We start from the raw sequence: 24932 nt of genomic DNA, 5'->3' as shown, positions 1-24932 counted from the left end.
TAGAGAGCATGTTTGAGAAGTGTGATATTCCGGATTCCTCCAAAACTTCATGGGAGTGTAAACATATCCCCATCTCAGTTAGCATCTCTTCTAATGTGGAAGGGTTCTTGGAACCGTATGTAATTATCTCGAACGGTGACCCAAACGACTTGTGTGCGGAAATGGTTGATCATTTTCATGATATTCAAAGTCAGTCATTCAGATTGTTACAGATGGAATATCAACACTACTTGGACATGCTCGAAACTAAAATTACCGAAATGAAAGCACTCGATCCTTCCGAGAGAAAAATACCTCTTGAACGTTTACAAGAGGAGTTTATGCGATATTTGAAACAAATCCCTGTTTTATGGTTCAATGGCGGTCGGTATGACTTGAACTGTCTCAAAGAGTACTTGATGGGTTTACTCGTTGATGAAAATCTCAATGTATTGAAACGAGGTAACAACTTCCTCGCGTTGACAACTAACAGACTTAAATTTTTGGACATTGTAAATTACTTGGCACCCGGGTTCTCGTACGATGCTTATTTGAAAGCCTTCAAATGTAGCGCCGCTAAAGGTCATTTTCCGTACGAGTTTCTGACTAGTTTGGAAAAGTTAGATTATCCGAGTCTTCCTAGCCACAGCGACTTTTACAGCTCGCTAAAAGATCGTAATATATCCACAGCTGAATATGAAAACTGTTTGAAGGTTTGGAACGACAACAAAATGACTACTTTACGTGATTATCTCAAATGGTACAACGCCATCGATACTCACTTCTTCATTGAGGGGTTAGAAAAACAATTTCAATCTTTCAAAAGTCAGTTCAGTGTGGATATATTCAAGGAAGCTGTCTCCCTACCTGGGGTTGTATCAAGACATCTTTTCAACAGCATTCCGCGTGATTTCACCTTGTTCAATGATAAACACCAAGATCTGGTTTCGCTATTTAGAGATAATTTAGTAGGCGGACCGTCGGTCATTTTCCATCGATATCAAAAACAGGGTGAAACTCGAATCAAAGAAGTTTTTTATAAGGAAAACGCTCAGATTACCCAACATGTAACAGGGCTGGACAGCAATTCGTTATACCTTTTTGCTTTGAGTGAACCTAGTCCAACCGGTTTCCCGGTACATTGGCAACCACTCGATGCTGAGTGTACTAAATTCAAACCGGTGAAGACCGCGCCGAAATGGGGGGAGACAGCAGCTCAATGGTTAAACTGGTATTCTCACATTCACAATGTACATGTCCACCATGCTTTTAACGGTCCTGAAATCCGCGTAGGAGCTCGTAATTACCCTGCTGACGGGTTCTATCGTAATTCAGCTGGTCAAGGGGTAATCTTGTCTTTTCTTGGATGTCATTTTCATGCACATCAGTGCAGATTTGGCTGTGATGACTTGGAACGTCGAGAACGAACTAAACGTGTTCATGATTATTACAAAAGCCTCAATTATCAAGTCGTATGTAAATGGGAATGTGACTGGCGCACGGAGAAACAGGAAAATCCTGATATTGTGCGATATCTTGATGGCATCCAACCGCAATTGAATAGAACCAAGTCTGTCACCGCGCATAAATTGATGGAGATGGTAATGACCGGTACATTCTTTGGGTGTTTATCAGTCGATATTTTTACGCCAAAACATTTGCAAAGGAAGTTTGTTGAACTATGTCCGATATTCAAAAATACGATGGTGTCTCGCGAGCATTTGTCAGGTCACATGAAACAGTTCGCCATTGATCGTAAATTGCTCGCCAAACCCACGCGCATGTTAGTTGCTTCATACTGGGGTAAGAAAATCTTGTTGACCTCTGACTTGATCAAGTGGTATGTAGAACACGGATTGATTATATCCAAAATTCATGAGGCGGTCGAATTCACAAAAAAGACATGTTTTGACAACTTTGCGAAAAATGTCTCAGACTGTCGACGCGCTGGGGACCGTGACCCTAACCTTGAGATTATTGCCCTGACACAAAAATTAGCCGGAAATAGCAGCTATGGTCGGGTCTTGATGAACCCTCGTAAATTCAAACGAACCTCCTTCTGCGATAAAAGCGAATTGGACGTCAACGTGAAGGATCGTTTTTTTGTGAAATATGATGAATTGCGCGCTGATCTATTTGAAATAACGAAGCGACCTAAAACGATCAAGTGGGGTAACTGTATTCAGGTGGGGTTCTGGGTTTATAACAACGCTAAGCTCAAGATGCTCTCGTTTTTTTATGATTGCTTGTGTAAATATTTCCGTGACGAGTGCTTCATGCTATTAATGATGGACACAGACTCCCTCTATCTTTCGCATTCAGCCTCATTCGATGAAATTCTTATCCCCGAGAAAAGGGATGAATTTTATCTTGAATACGAGAACTGGTTTCCGCGCTATTTTTGTGATGAGCACCGAACTGAGTTTTTGGCTGATCCGGTTTCTTTTGACCGATCGAGACAGTGTTGCAAAGACACGTATGCCTATTACCTTCGTCAACCGGGTTTGATGAAAGTGGAGTACGAAGGTGGTACATCCTTCTGCGGACTCCAATCCAAAAATTACTTTTGCGATGGACCAAAGAAAAAACTAGCTTCCAAAGGCCTCCAGAAATCCGCTCAAATTGACTTCAACACTTTTCTGGAAGTCTTGACATCTAAGGAAGCCGCGGGGGGAGTGAACAAGGGGTTTCGCTGCAGAGATGGGGGTGTTTATACGTACGAACAGCAGCGTAAAACATTATCCTATTTCTATGCCAAACGCCGAGTGCTTGAGGACGGTGTGTCGACCCTGCCATTAAATGTGTAATTGTATATTTTGTGTACTATTGTATTTTATCTGTGTGTCTGCTATTATTATTATGATTTATTTGTATTTTTTATATGTTGATGTGTCTTTTTGTTTTCCAGATGGATAACGCTATTTCATATATTGAGTCAGTAATGTCAGAATTGGATTTAAATAGTTTGCACAAAGAGACGCTTGAACTGGAGCAGGAATTAACACAGCTCTCTATTCACGGTACCGACGACAACTCACAAGACCACACGATACCCGATCGATCCAAGGCGCGCCGTCAGGAACTAGACGAGAAATGGACCCGTGTCCGAAGTGTCTGCGTAGAAGCGCTACTTCAACTACAATTTCCTGATCGAAAGACGCCGAGTGATAACCACATCCTATTCAACAGAGCAAAGCTGACAAATTATGTGGTCTTGGGAAAAAATTGTTCGTGGATACCGCTTTTCGGTCGCGAAGAGAGACAAGCCTACTTGAGAACTCGCAAGCGACATCGAAAATTCCAATTTTTCCTTGATCAACATAGAGTCGCAAACAGTTTGAAACGACCTCGTTCTGACTCTGAAAGTAGCGATGCTACAACCGATGATTTTTGCAAACATGATTCCCTTGGTCATTGTGAACATAATCCTCCGGCGTAGACGGCGCTTCGAATACCAACAATAACCACGCTCGCAAACTAACACTTCAAATACGTGTGAAATATATAACAAACCCCGCGATCGCTGACAAGATAATGTCTCGGACATAGTCATCTTTCACGACTTGGTGTCATAGCCATACCGATCGCTCACACGGTGAAATTTTCGTAAGCAGTTTGTCACAGAACTTGATTTCGCTCGTAAGATTTAATAAGTAACGAATAACAGGCCGTCAGTGTCGGTAACTTGAATAGCGATAAATTGTCACTTATTTCCGCTCTAACCCTAATCCTTTGTGAAGTGAACGCTTATTCAAATAGGTGTGAAATAATTTTAAAATCCTACGACACTCACAGGGTAATGCTTCAGACAAAGCGATCCCTCATGCCCGCTCACAAGGTAATAATTCCGTAATTAGTTTGTCACAGAGTCGTCGCAGACGGGGATTCGTAAACCAACAATTTGACACTTTCTGGTGGTCGCTATATGTTTTTGACACTTTGGAACGTGGTTGACTTTAGTATGATAAGAATCATGCGAATATTCAAGCAATGTGTCAATTTGACAACTTGAAATGAAACTTACTACACAGCTCAAGTTGATTCGTATCTGAATGTGTTAATTCGGTACAATTCTAATTAATTTGAGAAATCTATTCGTGATCTTTTGATTCGATCGTAACCTGAATATTACTGACGCCGACTTTCAGTCACATTGAATTATTCACACATTCGCGCCGCTGTTTTCACGCCTATAGAATCAATACCAACTATAACTCTACAAGAATCAAGAATCACAAGTATGTGCATTATACAGTTATTGACTGACTGTGCATTATACAGTTATTGTCGTTGTCAACTTCAAATCAAACTCTTAATACAAACACGCATCTTATCACTTGTCAACTCTATCATGAAAATCCTCGAACCTGTATTATCAGAAATGTTATAGTGTGGCGTCGGAATCCATTCGCGGGGTGTACCTAAGGTAAATCCAGATAAGTCAAAATGAAATATTTGGACTTTGACATAGTCTGAATTGAAATATATTGACAAACATAACTACCAACTTTCCACGTACCATTTCGATATTATACGCACATTGATTTGAAACAAGTAATGAAACATTACAACTCTATTCACGATTCGGCTTTCCGTTTGTCAATGACACATTTTAACATCTTACCATACTCAAAAGAATTATTCATAACATTAACCGGTGTTAAAAATATAGTTTTCACTTACTTGATTATATCACTACAACTCGCAAACTTGAATTAATTCGTCCTGGTTGTATTCATATGACCGATAATTTTTATCCAACTGTAAAGGTCGGCCAGATCTACTACAGGTAAACTGAGATAATCCAGAATGAAATATTTGGACTTTGACATAGTCTGAATTGAAATAGATTGACAATCATGACTACCAACTTTGATCCAGTCACATTTCAAGATTATACGCACATTGATTTGAAACAAGTAATGAAATATTACAACTCTATTCGCGATCCGACTTTCCGTTTGTCAAAGAGAGTTTCAGAAATATTATCACTATGACATCTCAACATTTTAACATCTTACCATACGCAAAAGAGTGAAATACAAAAACCTTGTCAGGTCAATCCGTTTGTAACTCACCGAACCAAAGCAAAAAGTATCCGTATGAAAAGTAGACAAGACTACGCGAGTAATCACTACAATCCAAAATCCATAGCAAGTTCGGTTGTATTCATAATCCGCCAACTCGTATTTTTTATTAAACTGTAAAAGTCGTTACTATTCTGCAACCTAAAGTAATTACTACTCGGTGCGCGCAACTTGAGATTAACATATGTTTTGAGTATATGATATTTGAATGTCTGACCGATGTAGTTAAGAATTCAATTCTTACAATCGAACACCGGTGTTACATTGAAAGTTATCACGTTGTAAACATTCTTATTAACACGTTGGTTTGACATACGAGATTTTGTAATAGTCGATCACGACTTGAATAATAAATTATGACGTAATTAGACCGGGGTTGTGTTAAAACTTATTACGATACCAACAAACTTTTCAGAAACATTGTTATTAACATATTGATTTATAAAACTAGATTAGCGCACCTGAAATGTTCTTGATTTGAAAGATATTCCGTGTTGGTACAAATCACTCTGCGTATTACGGATATCAGAAAATATTTTTACAAATGTAGTTGTTTCCAGTAACCAAGACTAAAGATGACACAACAATTTCGTTATTCAAACATTGAACACCCGATGCAAAATGCTTTATTGGTCAAATTCGTGACGGCTAATTGAAACGACTACGTATAGAGTCAGTATATTACAATTTCATGTCGTTACTATTGAATTCAGCAATTGATACAATCTGTTGTCGGAGTTGTGACAGCGCATTGAAACTTGAATTCAGCAATTGATACAATTTATCGTCGGGATTTGTGACAGCGCATTGAAACTTGAATTCAGCAATTGATACAATTTGTTGTCGGAGTTGTGACAGCGCATTGAAACACACACAACTTACAGAGTGTGAAAATATCACTTTGGGTATCGAGTACCGTTTGAAGCGTGCGATCAATACATAATTCCGTTCGCACTCTCTAAGACGTTGTGAAGTCTACAGATTTACACTTCAAGACCAATGTTCCCTTTAAGCTGCGCGCGTGCGCGGCCGCGCACTGCTGACGAAGTCTCCGCGCACAGAAAAACGTATCCCGCGCACAAGAAAGCCGAAGTGATGACATTTTTTTCTGTCGTTACGCACTGTTTTCCGAGGGACCGCGCCAGTGAGTTGTTGAGTGTGCGCAGACTCGTGAAACATTAGAGGGGATATTGAGGGGCAGTATTTGATATTGAAAGCGTGTTGCCTTTAGGGATTATTTAACGCAATTTTTCAGGGAAATAGCCACAAAATGACGACTTTCAGGATTAAACGAACATTTGCCTTGTCGGAGCACTACGATGCATATGGTAGTAGTGGATGGGAGATGATGAACTAATCTAAAGTCTTATTCACCTCTCCAAACCCAAGATACCCTATACCAGGCCTGAGCAAAGTGCGACCCGCGGGCCAAATTCGGCCAGCGGAGCTATTCTGTACGGCCCGCGAAAGGTTGCTTGAAATTGAAAATATAAAACCTACTTTTTAATGTTGCTGTGTATGGACTAAAACCATAGGATGTATAAATTGAAGCTGAAATTCGTTTACTATCAAGCCCATTCGTTAACATGCCGAGATTACGCAGCCTATACGTACCTCACATGCCTAATCCAGATTCAAAGTAAAGTCAAAGTAGCAAATTATACCGTTACAATTAAAGTCACAAGAAGTAACCAAACCTTCTTTCAGGGATATCTAGACTGTGCGGCCCGCGAGAGTCTGAAGAAACTTACTAAAATATTGATAAAATGCGTACTAAAAATCGAATTAATGCGGGGACTTGATTAAACTTATTCTTAGTAGGCTATATTTCACCATGATAATTCTAAGGCAGTGGGTCTCAACCTGGGGGACCCGTGCCCCTTGAGGTCATGAAAGCATCTAAAGGGGATCGCGACGCTGAGCTCAACTGAAAAATTTTCTCGCGCTCTGTGCGATTTACTTCCAATTCATAATTATAGCTCTGTATTTTAGTATGAATTTCATATTTAAAAATCTCTCATCAATAGTCGTAACCTCCCATGCCACCAAACTATCCGTTAGGTTGGCTATAGCATGCTGGTTGCGTTTTGTGATATGACGATAAGGGGGCGCGAAATCTACACATATATAGTAGAAGCGTGTTTAAAGCTAACATGGTTATGATCCCACCCCTAAAACCTCAGATAGTCGAGTTTCTAGGTCCAGAGGACTTCACCGTTACCAGGCAACAGCTTCAAAGTAAAAACTCTGATATGTGCGCTGATCATTGTATTTCATATTTAATTAAAAGATCTCAAGGTTTTTCAACTGAACAGTATCTAAATTATTTTGGTGATAAAAAATGTGAGAATGATAAAATTGTTCGTGTTTTTGTAAAGAGCTTGATTACAGGTGCCTAATAAACACATTAAATGTATACATCTGTGATTCGTGATATACTTAACACAGTGAGTCAGTTTTGCGCTGAGCGGTTGTATTTGGTTCGTATTGTGTACGCTCACGGATTGCTTCTAGACCAGTGGTTCTCAACCTGGGGGGCGCGCCCCCCTTGGGGGGGCGTGAAGGCATCTGAATGGGGGCACGAAGAAGCACTCAACTGAAATTTTTTTTCGCGCCCGGCGCGATTTACCCTTGATTTACGCGTGTTTCTCCATATCTAAACCGAATTTCATATTTTCGAATACTCTCTTCAACAGTCATAACTCATAACCTTCCATGCCATCAAACAATCTGTTGGGGTTGCTTGCATCGTGGTCTGATTTTGTGATATGACGATAAGGGGGCGCGAAATTTTTCAGTATCATAAAGGGGGGCGTGTATAAAAAAAGGTTGAGAACCACTGTTCTAGACCAACCTGTTCCACGGGAAACAATTCGCGATATAACCACTATAGTGATTCAGTGGACAGGATACCATAGTCATTTGTCCCCGCGGAATATGTAGGTCACTACACATTAAAAACACCTGTTTTCAAAACCGATCGTGGAAAATCAACAATATGCACGATATACAGTGTAATTAGTTCCACGAAATACACAATGCACGTCCATGAAGCACCACAATGACGCTTTTCCGAAGCTCCATAGGCTGATTTTCGACTGCTAGCTAGCTCAAAATGCTGCGTTTCTGGCTTCGAAATGCAACATTCTTGACTTCCGGTATTTTACGCTTCACGAGCGAGCAATTATACTACTAACACATCTCACTCGATCAGCTTTACCTGTAAATGCGATTACGTGAGCAGAGACAGGATTAAAATTGATAGCAATATATGCATTTCTCGATGATATTGACCGATTTGATCATGAATTATAGAAAATTTTAGCGCTTCGCGCGTTTAGTTGGAACGCCCACTAAACGAAGACCAGACACAGATGATTAGTAGCGGGGGAAAACGTGTAGCCCGAGGGGGGTCTGGGGGGCGAAGCCCCCCAGAAGTTCGGTTTATCACCCTAGGGGGGGCCTGGTTGCGCACTGTTGTCCAAGGGCCTGCGCAGTGAGTTGGCGTATTTGCGCAGACTCGTGAAAAATTAGAGGGAACATTGTTCAAGACTTTGATCAACACATAAACAATTTGGAATATCTTTACTGGACGCATCCTATTCTACTAGACTTGAGTATACGCAAAACCCAGAGCATTGACAAAATCGCAATAGGCGCTACACTGAAATCTACAAAATGTGTTTGTATTGTTGTTAGTGATCATAAATTATCATTTGAATCTTCTAAAGTAATTGTAATCATAAAAACAAACTTGCGGAAGTCTTTACCATAACAAAAGAACATCGTAGGTTGTTTGCTAAATGTATGCCGGAAATATTTGTAGAACGCTCACGACCAAAGAAATCGGAAATTTTCTCCATTGTCATTCGTCAAAGTAAAGGTCGTCACAATACTCATCCCGTAAAAGATCTTACTTGTATGTGATTGAATCGCCGGTAATTAACTCGCTAAATCAAACCCTAAGGAAATTTCACTCACTCGACGGATTATGAGATTAAACAGCGTCGCTTAATCGTTGTAGTTCGTTTTTTTCTAAATGCAAATCATACCTAGCCAGCAGAAAACAATCTTCACTTACCTGGTAATGAAACCAAACGGTGGGTCTTCGTTCGATATTTTGTTTGTGTCAAATACTTTGCAATGAACACATTTGAGTGGCTGAGCTTTACATCATCAAGCTGTCATTTGTAAATCAAGATTTCGGTAAACTTGTAAATGTAACGATTAACTAACCGTCATTTAGTGATTGGTGAACATACCAAACGATATCGACTTTTCTATGGCATGATAAATTTTTGACTTGGAAGGCTGGTACATATCGCAAAAAATAATATACCATTCATATTGATACTGTTACTCCGTTGATCGATATTTTCAAACGAACCGATTTTCAAACGAGTAAAATTTATTACTTGAGTTGTTCCGCTTACTATATTTAAATGTTAACTCATCCATCTTTCAAAACCACAGCGAGCAACGATAAAAAGTATGCAATCAAACACAACATGTTTTACTTTTGTAGGACACTAATTATTATCTCATTTCATACTAAGTGTATAAGAAAGATATTCATGACACACGAAAATATTCGATATTCCCATGCTACGAACCTGTACAATGATTGGTGGGGCTTTCAAACTGTTTCGATGTCACAAGAACTTTATTGTCTGAATGGTTGTTCATGTATCTTAATAATCAAATAGTTCAACACAGAACTAGTACGAACAGAAACATCAGAGTTGTTTACACAAAAGTTTGTATGCGTGCAGTATGCGAATACCATGTGTAAGTCGAGCACAGTTGCGGTATCCATCCAAGTTTAGTTAACACAAATTCATTACAACGGAGCCGTGTAAACTTTCGTGAAAGAAAAGCATACCATGTGCTCGACTTACACATGGTATTAGCATACTGCACGCATACAAACTTTTGTGTAAACAACTCTGATGTTTCTGTTCGTACTAGTTCTGTGTTGAACTATTTGATTATTAAGATACATGAACAACCATTCAGACAATAAAGTTCTTGTGACATCGAAACAGTTTGAAAGCCCCACCAATCATTGTACAGGTTCGTAGCATGGGAATATCGAATATTTTCGTGTGTCATGAATATCTTTCTTATACACTTAGTATGAAATGAGATAATAATTAGTGTCCTACAAAAGTAAAACATGTTGTGTTTGATTGCATACTTTTTATCGTTGCTCGCTGTGGTTTTGAAAGATGGATGAGTTAACATTTAAATATAGTAAGCGGAACAACTCAAGTAATAAATTTTACTCGTTTGAAAATCGGTTCGTTTGAAAATATCGATCAACGGAGTAACAGTATCAATATGAATGGTATATTATTTTTTGCGATATGTACCAGCCTTCCAAGTCAAAAATTTATCATGCCATAGAAAAGTCGATATCGTTTGGTATGTTCACCAATCACTAAATGACGGTTAGTTAATCGTTACATTTACAAGTTTACCGAAATCTTGATTTACAAATGACAGCTTGATGATGTAAAGCTCAGCCACTCAAATGTGTTCATTGCAAAGTATTTGACACAAACAAAATATCGAACGAAGACCCACCGTTTGGTTTCATTACCAGGTAAGTGAAGATTGTTTTCTGCTGGCTAGGTATGATTTGCATTTAGAAAAAAACGAACTACAACGATTAAGCGACGCTGTTTAATCTCATAATCCGTCGAGTGAGTGAAATTTCCTTAGGGTTTGATTTAGCGAGTTAATTACCGGCGATTCAATCACATACAAGTAAGATCTTTTACGGGATGAGTATTGTGACGACCTTTACTTTGACGAATGACAATGGAGAAAATTTCCGATTTCTTTGGTCGTGAGCGTTCTACAAATATTTCCGGCATACATTTAGCAAACAACCTACGATGTTCTTTTGTTATGGTAAAGACTTCCGCAAGTTTGTTTTTATGATTACAATTACTTTAGAAGATTCAAATGATAATTTATGATCACTAACAACAATACAAACACATTTTGTAGATTTCAGTGTAGCGCCTATTGCGATTTTGTCAATGCTCTGGGTTTTGCGTATACTCAAGTCTAGTAGAATAGGATGCGTCCAGTAAAGATATTCCAAATTGTTTATGTGTTGATCAAAGTCTTGAAGTGTAAATCTGTAGACTTCACAACGTCTTAGAGAGTGCGAACGGAATTATGTATTGATCGCACGCTTCAAACGGTACTCGATACCCAAAGTGATATTTTCACACTCTGTAAGTTGTGTGTGTTTCAATGCGCTGTCACAACTCCGACAACAAATTGTATCAATTGCTGAATTCAAGTTTCAATGCGCTGTCACAAATCCCGACGATAAATTGTATCAATTGCTGAATTCAAGTTTCAATGCGCTGTCACAACTCCGACAACAGATTGTATCAATTGCTGAATTCAATAGTAACGACATGAAATTGTAATATACTGACTCTATACGTAGTCGTTTCAATTAGCCGTCACGAATTTGACCAATAAAGCATTTTGCATCGGGTGTTCAATGTTTGAATAACGAAATTGTTGTGTCATCTTTAGTCTTGGTTACTGGAAACAACTACATTTGTAAAAATATTTTCTGATATCCGTAATACGCAGAGTGATTTGTACCAACACGGAATATCTTTCAAATCAAGAACATTTCAGGTGCGCTAATCTAGTTTTATAAATCAATATGTTAATAACAATGTTTCTGAAAAGTTTGTTGGTATCGTAATAAGTTTTAACACAACCCCGGTCTAATTACGTCATAATTTATTATTCAAGTCGTGATCGACTATTACAAAATCTCGTATGTCAAACCAACGTGTTAATAAGAATGTTTACAACGTGATAACTTTCAATGTAACACCGGTGTTCGATTGTAAGAATTGAATTCTTAACTACATCGGTCAGACATTCAAATATCATATACTCAAAACATATGTTAATCTCAAGTTGCGCGCACCGAGTAGTAATTACTTTAGGTTGCAGAATAGTAACGACTTTTACAGTTTAATAAAAAATACGAGTTGGCGGATTATGAATACAACCGAACTTGCTATGGATTTTGGATTGTAGTGATTACTCGCGTAGTCTTGTCTACTTTTCATACGGATACTTTTTGCTTTGGTTCGGTGAGTTACAAACGGATTGACCTGACAAGGTTTTTGTATTTCACTCTTTTGCGTATGGTAAGATGTTAAAATGTTGAGATGTCATAGTGATAATATTTCTGAAACTCTCTTTGACAAACGGAAAGTCGGATCGCGAATAGAGTTGTAATATTTCATTACTTGTTTCAAATCAATGTGCGTATAATCTTGGAATGTGACTGGATCAAAGTTGGTAGTCATGATTGTCAATCTATTTCAATTCAGACTATGTCAAAGTCCAAATATTTCATTCTGGATTATCTCAGTTTACCTGTAGTAGATCTGGCCGACCTTTACAGTTGGATAAAAATTATCGGTCATATGAATACAACCAGGACGAATTAATTCAAGTTTGCGAGTTGTAGTGATATAATCAAGTAAGTGAAAACTATATTTTTAACACCGGTTAATGTTATGAATAATTCTTTTGAGTATGGTAAGATGTTAAAATGTGTCATTGACAAACGGAAAGCCGAATCGTGAATAGAGTTGTAATGTTTCATTACTTGTTTCAAATCAATGTGCGTATAATATCGAAATGGTACGTGGAAAGTTGGTAGTTATGTTTGTCAATATATTTCAATTCAGACTATGTCAAAGTCCAAATATTTCATTTTGACTTATCTGGATTTACCTTAGGTACACCCCGCGAATGGATTCCGACGCCACACTATAACATTTTTGATAATACAGGTTCGAGGATTTTCATGATAGAGTTGACAAGTGATAAGATGCGTGTTTGTATTAAGAGTTTGATTTGAAGTTGACAACGACAATAACTGTATAATGCACAGTCAGTCAATAACTGTATAATGCACATACTTGTGATTCTTGATTCTTGTAGAGTTATAGTTGGTATTGATTCTATAGGCGTGAAAACAGCGGCGCGAATGTGTGAATAATTCAATGTGACTGAAAGTCGGCGTCAGTAATATTCAGGTTACGATCGAATCAAAAGATCACGAATAGATTTCTCAAATTAATTAGAATTGTACCGAATTAACACATTCAGATACGAATCAACTTGAGCTGTGTAGTAAGTTTCATTTCAAGTTGTCAAATTGACACATTGCTTGAATATTCGCATGATTCTTATCATACTAAAGTCAACCACGTTCCAAAGTGTCAAAAACATATAGCGACCACCAGAAAGTGTCAAATTGTTGGTTTACGAATCCCCGTCTGCGACGACTCTGTGACAAACTAATTACGGAATTATTACCTTGTGAGCGGGCATGAGGGATCGCTTTGTCTGAAGCATTACCCTGTGAGTGTCGTAGGATTTTAAAATTATTTCACACCTATTTGAATAAGCGTTCACTTCACAAAGGATTAGGGTTAGAGCGGAAATAAGTGACAATTTATCGCTATTCAAGTTACCGACACTGACGGCCTGTTATTCGTTACTTATTAAATCTTACGAGCGAAATCAAGTTCTGTGACAAACTGCTTACGAAAATTTCACCGTGTGAGCGATCGGTATGGCTATGACACCAAGTCGTGAAAGATGACTATGTCCGAGACATTATCTTGTCAGCGATCGCGGGGTTTGTTATATATTTCACACGTATTTGAAGTGTTAGTTTGCGAGCGTGGTTATTGTTGGTATTCGAAGCGCCGTCTACGCCGGCTCTGGGGTAATCTAATCACTCAAACATTACCATGCGAGTAATTCCTAGATTTTGCAAACTATTTTCACGTCTTTTTTGTTGAAAGTACGACATTCCACCCGCAGTCTATACCCGAAAGTACGAATCATCGCCGCGTCCATAAGAATAACGATATATCATTGTCGTACTCACCGTAATTTGGAATATACACATTAGCTAAGGACCAATCACATGACTATTTACTTGATACATATTCAACACCATGCCGCCGCGGTCTATACCCACAACGTTAGCATGCGACCGATCCCTATGCTGAAAAGGGTTAGCGTGCGACCACAAGACATAATAGCCGCTTGCCACCCCCGCCATAAGACAAAAGAGCCGCTTGCCACCCCGGGTTTCCCAGCCGCTTGCGACCCCCGCCGTAAGAAATAAGAGCCGCTCGCCACCCCCGCCATAAGACGCAATAGCCGCTCGCCACCCCCGCCATAAGGAATAAGAGCCGCTCGCCACCCCCGGTTTTCCAGCCGCTCGCCACCCCGCCCATAAGCCACAATGGCAGGTCACGACCGATCTACACTACTACTACCATGGGATTTTACCTGGCTGTTTTCTGTCACTGGTGTTGGACTGTAATCATATCAATTTATTGTCGAAGTGGTGATGGTGATGTTGGCGTAATACAAGATGAATGTAGTAACCGATCCTGTCTTGTCTCCATGTATATTCGGTGACTGCAAGCGCGCTATAGCCGGACGTGGGATGTGCTACAGTTTCATTTTGGTTCTGGGACATTCTGCATTGGCCTTCTGTGTTTTGCTTGTTATTTCCTTTGCGATAATACTTGGTCGGGAGCGATTGGTCTTGAGTTACCATCATGATTATAATCGCAGCTGATTATTATTATTATTAGGTGGGTGTATCAGACATGGGGTAATCGCGATTAGTAATCGTAATCGATTACGACGATTACAGCATTTTCAAGTAATCGTAATCGCAATCGATTACATTTGAAAAAATTCCGAAGTAATCGTAATCGTAATCGACTACTTCCCATATCTAATCGATTTCTTTGTGGAAAAGCGATTACTTTTTATTTGTGCAAGGACTAAAAGACATAAACTCAACATTCGCGAACAAGAAAAAGATACTATACCAGGTTAATGATAGCACAAACGTGTGATTTACAAACACCACTGCTCATTATTACGTCAGAGATATTAGCTTCGCTCATGATTGCGTAATAAATATCCAGACATTGTATGTAAATAGATATTCGACGTACATTGTCGTGTGATTGTAAGAAAGAACACCTGCCGCGTGATATATCAGGTTATCGCAACACTCCAGACGCCACTAACTCGCGCTAGGATAATAATCACCATTCTGCCTAGTTGCAAATGGTAACTTATGTATTGATGTTTGGTTAAAGGTGATGCTTATAGTTAAACACAATTTGTCTGTTGGTGTTTGGCGAGCAGCAGGCCTATGCAGTACGTACCAATGATGGTGTGAAGTGAGGTTCACGTTCGCGTTCTGTGTGTGTTGAACCTCAGAAATTTAGAGGTTCACCTTCACAAACGAACCTTGGTAGGTTGTGAACTGTAAACTTTTTTTCACATATTACATTTTTCACTTCATTATGACAGCTTTGGTTGAAATTTATTGCATTTCAACTGCTGGCCACTCAATGCATGGCGCTGGCAGCATAAAAAAATCAACACTGAACGAGCATGCCCCTTGACAATCTCAAAAATTTTGCTCGAATTAACCAGCATTGCGTTTGTGAATATTTAGTGACTTTCAGCAGTGAGCTTGACCGGCATTGACACAACATCAAGAGCGAGATGCACTAAATGTAGCCAGACAATTATGCTTATTCGACCAATCAAAGGAATTGATATCGTTGTCTGATGTAAAAAATCTAGCAGGTGTACGTTGTCAATCTTGACTTCATATGTTTATTGTATCATGAAAACAAAATCCGTGGGATTGAGGTGTTGGCTACTGCTGCATAATTTGTTAATGGGGTAATATCGGTATCAAGTATACAATCCCGTTTTACGCTCTGCTCAATATTAACTAGGGTTAGTTCGGATATCAATAATTTTCACTATCCGGATAACGGATATATCCGGATATTTTGGAATTTATCTAACCGGTTAACCGGATAATAACTGCTAAGTGAGACAATCGATTTCATTAGGTCTGCATGTGAAAAGGATCGCAAAATCATTACACAGATTGTAGAGTACCTACCTACGCGTGCAGTATGAGCGAATACGAGAAAGAACACGCAAATTTAATGTTCACTGTTTCTGCAATGCCCTCTTTTTAAAGCACAGATGCATCAAATGTGGAATCCTGTAGCCGGGGCCGGAATTTTGTAACAAAGAGTCCACGTTCATTGAATGCTTTTTCAGCTTCCACAGAAGTGGTCTGAATAGAAAGCAGCGCTTCGTAGAGATTCAAAAGGTTGGCAGGTCGTACCCCGAAAACTTCAACGGCTTTACATCCTTTTGACCATCCTTATGTTTGGAGTACTAGAAGAACGACTAGTTGATACTGGAATTGATGCCGACATGATACCTCGCTCTAATTCACGTGATCAGGCACGCAGCCAGCCGAAAATGTAGGGGGATTGATATAAAATCAGTGGGTTTCGATTGTTTTTCGAATTAATCATCAGCGGAAATCAATTACTCTTGCACGCACGCACATTTTTACGAACATTCGATGTCATTCAGTTTCGCGGTGTCACTCTCAGAATCACTAATTAGAATACACTTAACGGCATATCGTCAACAAGCCATCGAGAGATAGGAGCCAATGCATGCTGGGTCCGAGATGGTTAGGCCAGCGATTATATCGTTCGTAGGCCTATTGCAGATGCGATTGTGTAGGTCAACGATAATATCGTGAGCACCAAGCCAATGAAGATGCGATTGTGCACTCAATGTGCAGGCCAGCGATGGAATAGTGTGTACACTGCACATGGCCTATTGCAGATGCGATTCTTCAATACAGTGGCACTATCGGCTTGTTGAAGACGCGATAAATCAGGCCAGAGACGATAGCCGAGCGCGCGGCAATCAATGACCTAATTTAACGATCTTCTCAGCAGGAGATCGCGTCACTACATTGTGCAATGCGTACAGACGCATCGCGCTAATTGGCAACACGCTTCTCGTTAATCGGCCGCGCCAACACTGAATACGACATATTGAAGCTTACTAAAACGTGTAAAATGCACTAGAAACGATTCTTTTTTATCCGGTTAACCGGCAGAAAAATATCCGGATATCAGATAGTGAAAATACCTGTGGTTAACCGGTTAACCGGTTAACCGTTATCCGGATAATCCAACCCTAATATTAACGTCACAATACTCAGACGCCGAATACATTGTCGGGCTGGCCTAGACCGTTAAGGCTTAAGCTTACATTCCCTTGCAAGTCCTCGTCGAAATTATTGACAATGCGACGGTATTATGGGGTTATTATACCATTTGATTGCCCCAATGGAAACATTTGCCGACGTTTAAAACGTCAATTTACACCTTTGCATAGTGGCATTATGTTGCCGGAGTCATCGCTATAGGTATCATGTACGTTAATATAGGCTATAACAGTGGTTCTTAACCTTGCCCCCAGCGCCCCCCAGGGGCCGCTGGCGATCTTGAAGGGGGGCGGAAACGCTCAGGGGGCGATATGGGGGGCACTGGGCTCAAGGGGCGGTATGGGGGGCGCTGGAGAAAAATGGCTTCGCAGTAGATGACGTGATGATAGGACATATCCTTAATGAGTATTCAGAGCAAATTAACACCGAAAACTTCGTTACATATAGCCTTCAAAATACATATAGGTTTAATTGTCCATGGGCGCCTAAATGACTGACACCGAATGTTTCTGTCTTGGTAATCTGAACCCCAGAAGACGAATTCCATCCGGCAGGGAAAAATTATATGTCAGTGAAGAAATACCAATCTGAAATCGTGTGCGTCTTTTAGTTTAGTACGATTGGGCGACAGGGATATTCCCGTTGGGCGATATCCCCGTTGAGCGATTCTATATTTTTTGATGTCGCAGACAGGGGGTCACGAAATAACATCATGCAACGAAGTCATACCAACGGGTTCGCCCGCCCGAATATGTTTAATTATTAGTAACGAGCCCTACAGTTTCCAAGAGACCTCACAATGTTCGCTTTAAGTTTTGATGAGTCTGCGCACACTCAACAACTCACTGCGCTGACCCTTGGGCAACAGTGCGTAACGACTAAAAAAAGGTAATAACTCCGGATTTGTTGTGCGCAACGTAGATTTTCTGTGCGCAGAGACCGTGTCAGCACTGCGCACGTGCGCAGCTTAGAGGGAACATTGCACCTCACTCAGCTCTACCGGTAAATGTGTTTACGTGTGCAGAGAGAGGATAAAAATTGATCTCCAATTACATGCTATTCCCGATGATATTGACCAATTCAATCATTAATTAGTGAAATTTTTCGCACTTCGTGTGAATAGGCGGGAATAGCTGCCTCAGTAAATGGACACCCAATCTAGATACCTAATAGGCTATCAGCAAATAGTGGACAGCCTAATGGGGGTCTGGGAGTGAAGTCCACCGGAAGTTTGGTTTATCACCCGATGGGGGCCCAGGACCAACGTTTTTTGTTTTTTTTTATGGGGGGGGGCTGACGAAGTGCTGTTACGGCCCTGGTAACGAATAATTGTACCTGCGGGCACGCCCGAATATGTTTAATTATTAATTACGTGCCCTGTATTTTTCTATAAAACAGCTCACTCAGTGCTACTGGTAAATCTGATTACGTGGGCTGAGAGGCTAAAAAGTTTATAGCGACTTATATATGTAATTACCACCTATTCATTCATGCATTATGAAAATTTTCGTACCTAGGGCGACCAGGCCACACAAAGTTTGCTGACTATCAAAATCACGATATGGGGTTCGTGGGGGCGAAGCCCTCAAAAGTTCGGTTTATCACGCTATGGGTGCGCAAGGCAATCGTTTTTAGGGGGGTTAACGAAGTGCTGTTAGGACCCTACCTCTTACTCATTGTCTTTATTACATTCCTTACAATATCAAGTTGGGGGGCGCTGGAGCACGATAATTTTTGAAAGGGGGCGCTGGAAGAAAAAAGGTTAAGAACCACTGGGCTATAACTTCACTAAAATGTAGGGGTGGAATTAGAAATACGACGTCACGTGACGTCATGAGGTTGACGTTCGTGTTCACACAGAACCTTTCAAAAAGGTTCACGCTCACACGAACCTGAACCTTTCAGAGGTTCACACCATCCCTAGTACGTACCTACACCGAGCAAAGATTTGAAATTTTGTACTTGCCAAATAAAACATTACAATTTCCACAACGAAGCATCAAAAATCAACAGCTGCTGATGTATATCATAAGCGAACCGTTATTTGCCGTTCTCGTAACGGCAGCGTTCAGTGTCTGTATGAAGTAGAAGGCAGAATTTTATGGTCACTTTATCTTATCATATGATTCTATACTTTAAACGGGCGCCAATCGTTATTTTGCAATTCTTTACCTGCTTCCATAGCCATCCGCTTATGTGCCATTATAGTGTGGGTTGTAGCTAGAATAAGGACCAAAACAGCAATTCGTCCAGCACTCTGAACGTGGTCTTGGGCCCCAATAAGGTGATCAATTTTGAAGTTGAAGACTGAATTATCGTCAATAATATTAGTAATTACATTATATTACTATTCATTTTTAAGCTTCTCTCAGACCCCGATAGTCAGATTTACCTGTGGAGCTGAAGGCACGTAATTCATAATTATAACATCTAGTATGTTGTTGTAATTACTTTATTGTATGTTGTTAATTCGAAGTCACGGAAACGTAGATGACGAAAAGAAAAACTTTCGTGAGACGCACGCACAAATATAATTGCCCTGTCTTTATTCCTCTGTGGGTGGTCCGGGTGGCATTTGTATTGCTGGCTCAGATTCTAAGGATAGGATTATTAGTCACGCACACCCAGCGCGGCTATTGACAATAGACACATGCTCAAAGTTTTGGCCAAGGTCTTTCTTTAGTGATACACTTCTTGGAGTCGCATGTTGGCCTAAACTGCATTTGTCTTTTGGTATGTCGTGGCTCGGTAATGACCGGCACCGAAATGGTTATTCCTGTAAATTATGCATACTTTTTCCATGAGGGTGAGAGGCATGCATTTCAAAATCAAGCTATCAAGAGACATTTAAATCGCGAAGCCCGAAAAAATGTTCAAGTTAATCAAATCTCACGAAAATACTCCATAATTTATGTTGGTTTTACCCAGGGATATATAGAACTCCGGGATGGCTGACTGCGTCAATTGCGTCATCGCCGTATTACCTAAGTAGGTCCCGATTCGCGCATTCAGTTTTGATGCACGTTCTGGTCAGCCGCTGCATCTATCTGTAATTTTGAGTCTTTGAGAGCGGTAGAGGCATATAATATCCATGTTTATGTTTTTTTTTATAAAGATAGAGGTTAACCAGGTCATGAGATGTTCAGGTAGTCTGAAGCTTTGCGGTATTGGCCTTATTCCTTCAGCAGCAATCTACCGGTATACTCGCGTTCGGAATATCTCTGCTTCTGTAGTATCTTATGTAACATGTTTTGCTGCGTTAATAATCGTGAGAAGATAACAAAATGTACAATAATTTCCAACGTTGACATTGATATCAGCATTAGGATTTCGATTACGCCTTGCAGTATGTTTTTCATTTACCGGTATGTTATGCGAATGTATGTCACCATCCAAGGTTGTACATTGTAATAGTACAAGTGTACATGTACACTGTGCCGTGTCAACTATGAAGGCGACCGTTAGGAGGGACTTCGTCTGTTAAGATCTTGTGCTAATATGTGAATATGCAGGTTGTGCTGGTATTGCAGGCTTACCGGTATTCCAGATCATTGCTGGATTATTCCTAGTATAAGAATTGGAGCCACTGAGTACACTACCGGTGTGCAAGATTCAAGAGGCATTTCAATTAAGGATAACCAACCATTTGAATCTAATACAAAAACAACACGTCAAGGTCGTTGCAGTTGTAAGTGTCCATAACAACTGTTGAATCCAATCTCTTGTTACAGATATTATTCATCAGTTACGTGTCTGGTAAAACAAGGCAGGCATATGTTTGTTAATGAACGGCACCTTAAGGCTACAGTACTGGAATTATACTTCAACAGAAGTGCACTGTTGTGAACTGCCAACGGCTGACTCCCAGAATATGGCCATGACATTTGTTGACCATTGGCTCTTACTGAAGCCGTGAAGATGCCCACTCCCTTGAATGGATAAGCCAACACAATCGTCAGGACACGATACGACCCTGAGATACGGCCTGTCTTTACCATATAAACACTTATAGCCTATAGGCTATAGGCCTGTACGACGAAGGAAGAGAAAACTCAGAAGATTGCTTTCAATTTGCAAGGTTTCGTCAAATCGTCGCAACAACGCATGGAGCTCTCCTCAGTCGGCCCAAGGTAAGTTTGGCTGATTCTAGTGATACGTTATTAAATGAGCTATTTACATTAATCCTGATGTGGTTAAAGTAGTCTGCATTGCTACTTAAGTAACAGTCGTATTCCCGGGCGTACTGGTATTTAAACTTCCTCAAGTAGCTGTGGAAAGTGAAATGCCTGCAGGGTACTCAAGTTTGGAGATGGCTGCTTCAAAATTACAAGATGTATCTTCGAAAATAGGCAATATCTACTTGAGTACTGCAATGAAGTAGAAGTTCTTCACTACTGACCAACTCTGCTTACATCTATATTCCATATATATTCTTAAGGTGAATTTGTGTCTCTAAATACATCATTTGTTGCAGATTCCAGAAAAACAAACGCAATGTTCCAGCATTTGCATCATGTCAACAATGGATATCCTGATATATTATACTGGGCACATCCCATTGAAATCTTGGCAAAGATGGCCACAATCTGAATATTTGGATCTCCTGCCTCCTCACCGAGATGTTTTTTGACATGGAATCATCTATCGCTCTATCGGAAAATCTGCAAGACAATGATACTGAATATTTCTTAACTGATAAATGGCATGAAAGGCTTCAGGAGGCCCATTCGTGATGTACCGTTAAGCCATGGTGGTAATTTCTTCACTGCGGTCATGAAACTATTTCTCGGTGAACAAAATATCAGCTAAATTCAACAACTGGGTCTGGGTGGCGAGATAGCGCAGTGGTAGAATCCGCGGCTGCAACACCCATGGGTGCGGGTTCGAGTCCGACCGAGGTCGACTTCCGAATTCCGATATCTAAGTGTTGGAGGTTTACCTAGGCTCCTCCTCGTCACTTCGTCCGCGTCAGCGGTGTCTTACAAAAAGCCTAGAGGTGGGCCGTGCTATAAGTCGGCAGTTACGGAAAATACAAAGAATATCGGCCTGGTGTAAATGACCATAGTAGTCGACAAACACCATGAATACCCCCAAAACAAAAAAACAACAACTGGGTCTACCGAATGCTTCTTAAATTGATAATGATAAGGACCAAACTTCTACCCCCCGAGACTGCATTTGAACCTGAAGAGAAGTATCAATGGTGTGTTGATTTCTTGATCAACTTTCATTGAGTGACATAGAAGATGACAATGCTGCTATCACAATTTCGAGTCCTTACAGGCCGTCCTATATTTTCGTTATTGTAAATGCTCCATGGTAGGGGTGCATTTATAACAAACGGTGTTTGAAATACCATGTTTAAAACATGCTTTAAACAGTGTTTTAAACAGAGGCCCTTTAAAAAAAATTCTTTTCATGTTGTAAAATTATGCCATAATTGTGTAAATACTTTCCAAAATACGTGTTGTATGAGCCTACAGACTATTAACCACGGGATATAGCCGACTAATATCGATGTGGGATGGCTGGAACCCTTAAAATAGTCGGTTCAACAGCAATAGCACAGATATTTCGTCAAAGGAGCTATATCTACACTATATTTTCAATTGTCAATCTCAATCCAATATGACGTCACTATTGAATATTCTTGACGTCATGGCTTAAAAAAATATGTTTTATACAAGGTCCGCCTGGTTTTAAACATGTTTGTTTTAAATGCAACCCTATACTCCATGGTAATTGTCGATTAACGCGAATTGAAATGGTTGATTTAATCAATCCTATAACCCCCCCTCCCAGCTGCAAGGATTCCGACAATGGCTTGTAAATAGGTAGAAGACGCTGATATTATTTGTTATTCACTCTGTTATTTATGGCCTGGTGCAGATTATATGTGTAGAAATTAAACACATTCCTGATTTACTGAAATTCAGAGTTGTCATAGTTTACTTGGTTGGCTACACAGCAGTGTCATACTTTTCTAGGTTCGCCATACAGCAGTAAGGTTGTGATCTGGGAAGAATGTCTAGCTTACTCACCAACTATTCTGCAAAAGGTTGAGGATCATTATTCTAGAAACAGCCGTATCGCTAGCTTGCATAAAAGTGGATATTTCGAGGCAGACTGCAGGTAACTTTCTGGACCTACTTAGGTAAAGGCTAAAATGAAGTCAGCCATCCCGGAGTTCTATATATCCCTGGTTTTACCAAATACTTTTGAGTCCCCTTCGAGCGCTCTCACCACCCTATTGGGGAGTTTTGGGTGCGGCAGTTACTGACCTGGCAAGAATGAAAATCGTTGGATGCGAGAAATCGTCCCTTATTAAGTTGGGCAATGGTAAACTATGACGTAACAAGCAAATAGCGCATCATTTATTGAGAAAGTCGTTGTTATCTCATTAGGCCTTTACGACGCAATCCTTATATTATCTTCAATATATCTTGTATGATTAGTTCTAAGAAGCAAAATAAATGTAATCGTGATTACTTTTCCGAAGTAATCGTAATCGTAATCGACTACTTCCTGATTTTGCTGTAATCGTAATCGTAATCGTAATCGCGTGGTTCAGGAGTAATCGTAATCGCAATCGATTACATTCATGAAGTAATCACCCCATGTCTGGGGTGTATCCATAGAGTGACACCAAATCGCATGAGGCGCCAACAAGACTTTTCCGAGTTGTGTAAATCTACGCAAGAATATATTTACATTATTATACTCTACAAAATAATTTTTGTCTGCCTTCGGGCTTTCCCCACCAATGACAGTGTATAGGATGCTGTAGTTACGGTTCTGAGAGGTTAACAATTCGACAAAACGTGAAACGCCACAATTTCGCTCATTGGAAAATATCCAGGAGATGTACTTCAGCAATGTTTGTGGATGTGAAGATGGCAATTAGGTAGACAATTCCTATGTGTCAACGAGAAAACTTGTCAAGTATAAAACAATACAATTTAATAAGGGATTTCTAGTGCGGAACGTATGGAGCACGTAACAATATATTATTCACAAGACTGATTTACATATATTTTGAACCCTTCTGTTAGCCCATATCAGGAAGTGCAAATACCAATGAAATCTGTAATGAATGTATTAGGCTGACATTCTTAGAGATATGTAATAGAGATATGTATGTAAAAACATGTATTTTGTTAGCGATCATTCTGTGGATTACTAAACTATTTTCTTAATCGTCCGATTTCAGCGGTTTTATAGTCTTGAAAGTTCACAGACGAAATCGCGTGATAATTATATCCACTCGAAACCCGTGGCGGCATAGGGCCTACCTACGTGTCAATATACATTAGGGCTGTTCAAAAATAACTTTTTTTCGGATTCCAGCCATTCAGTGATTACCAGAGAATCCGGCCCTTGGAGAACCCGGCCCTACCAACTCGGCCCTCGGAGAACCCGGCCCTTGGAAAACCCGGCCCTTGGAGAACCCGGCCCTCGGAGAACCCGGCCCTCGGGAAATTTTGTATATCAAGCACGCGTGGTCTACCTGTTGTGGTATTCACGGTGTTTTTCGACTACTCTGGACCTCGGAGAATGCGGCCCTCGAACAATTTTGAATTGAAAATGCATTAAATGTGTACCCGGCCCTCGGGAAATCTTGTATTCACAGGCAATCCTAATATCCTAACCCTAATATCCCACCTCCGGCAACCCTAATATCCCACCCCGGCAACCCTAAT

Source organism: Botryllus schlosseri, chromosome 6 (assembly GCF_051294905.1).
Source record: "Botryllus schlosseri isolate E-star chromosome 6, Bs_hap1, whole genome shotgun sequence".
Classification (NCBI taxonomy): Eukaryota; Metazoa; Chordata; class Ascidiacea; order Stolidobranchia; family Styelidae; genus Botryllus; species Botryllus schlosseri.
The sequence above is the reverse complement of the archived record's forward strand: the minus strand, read 5'-3'. Positions refer to the sequence as shown.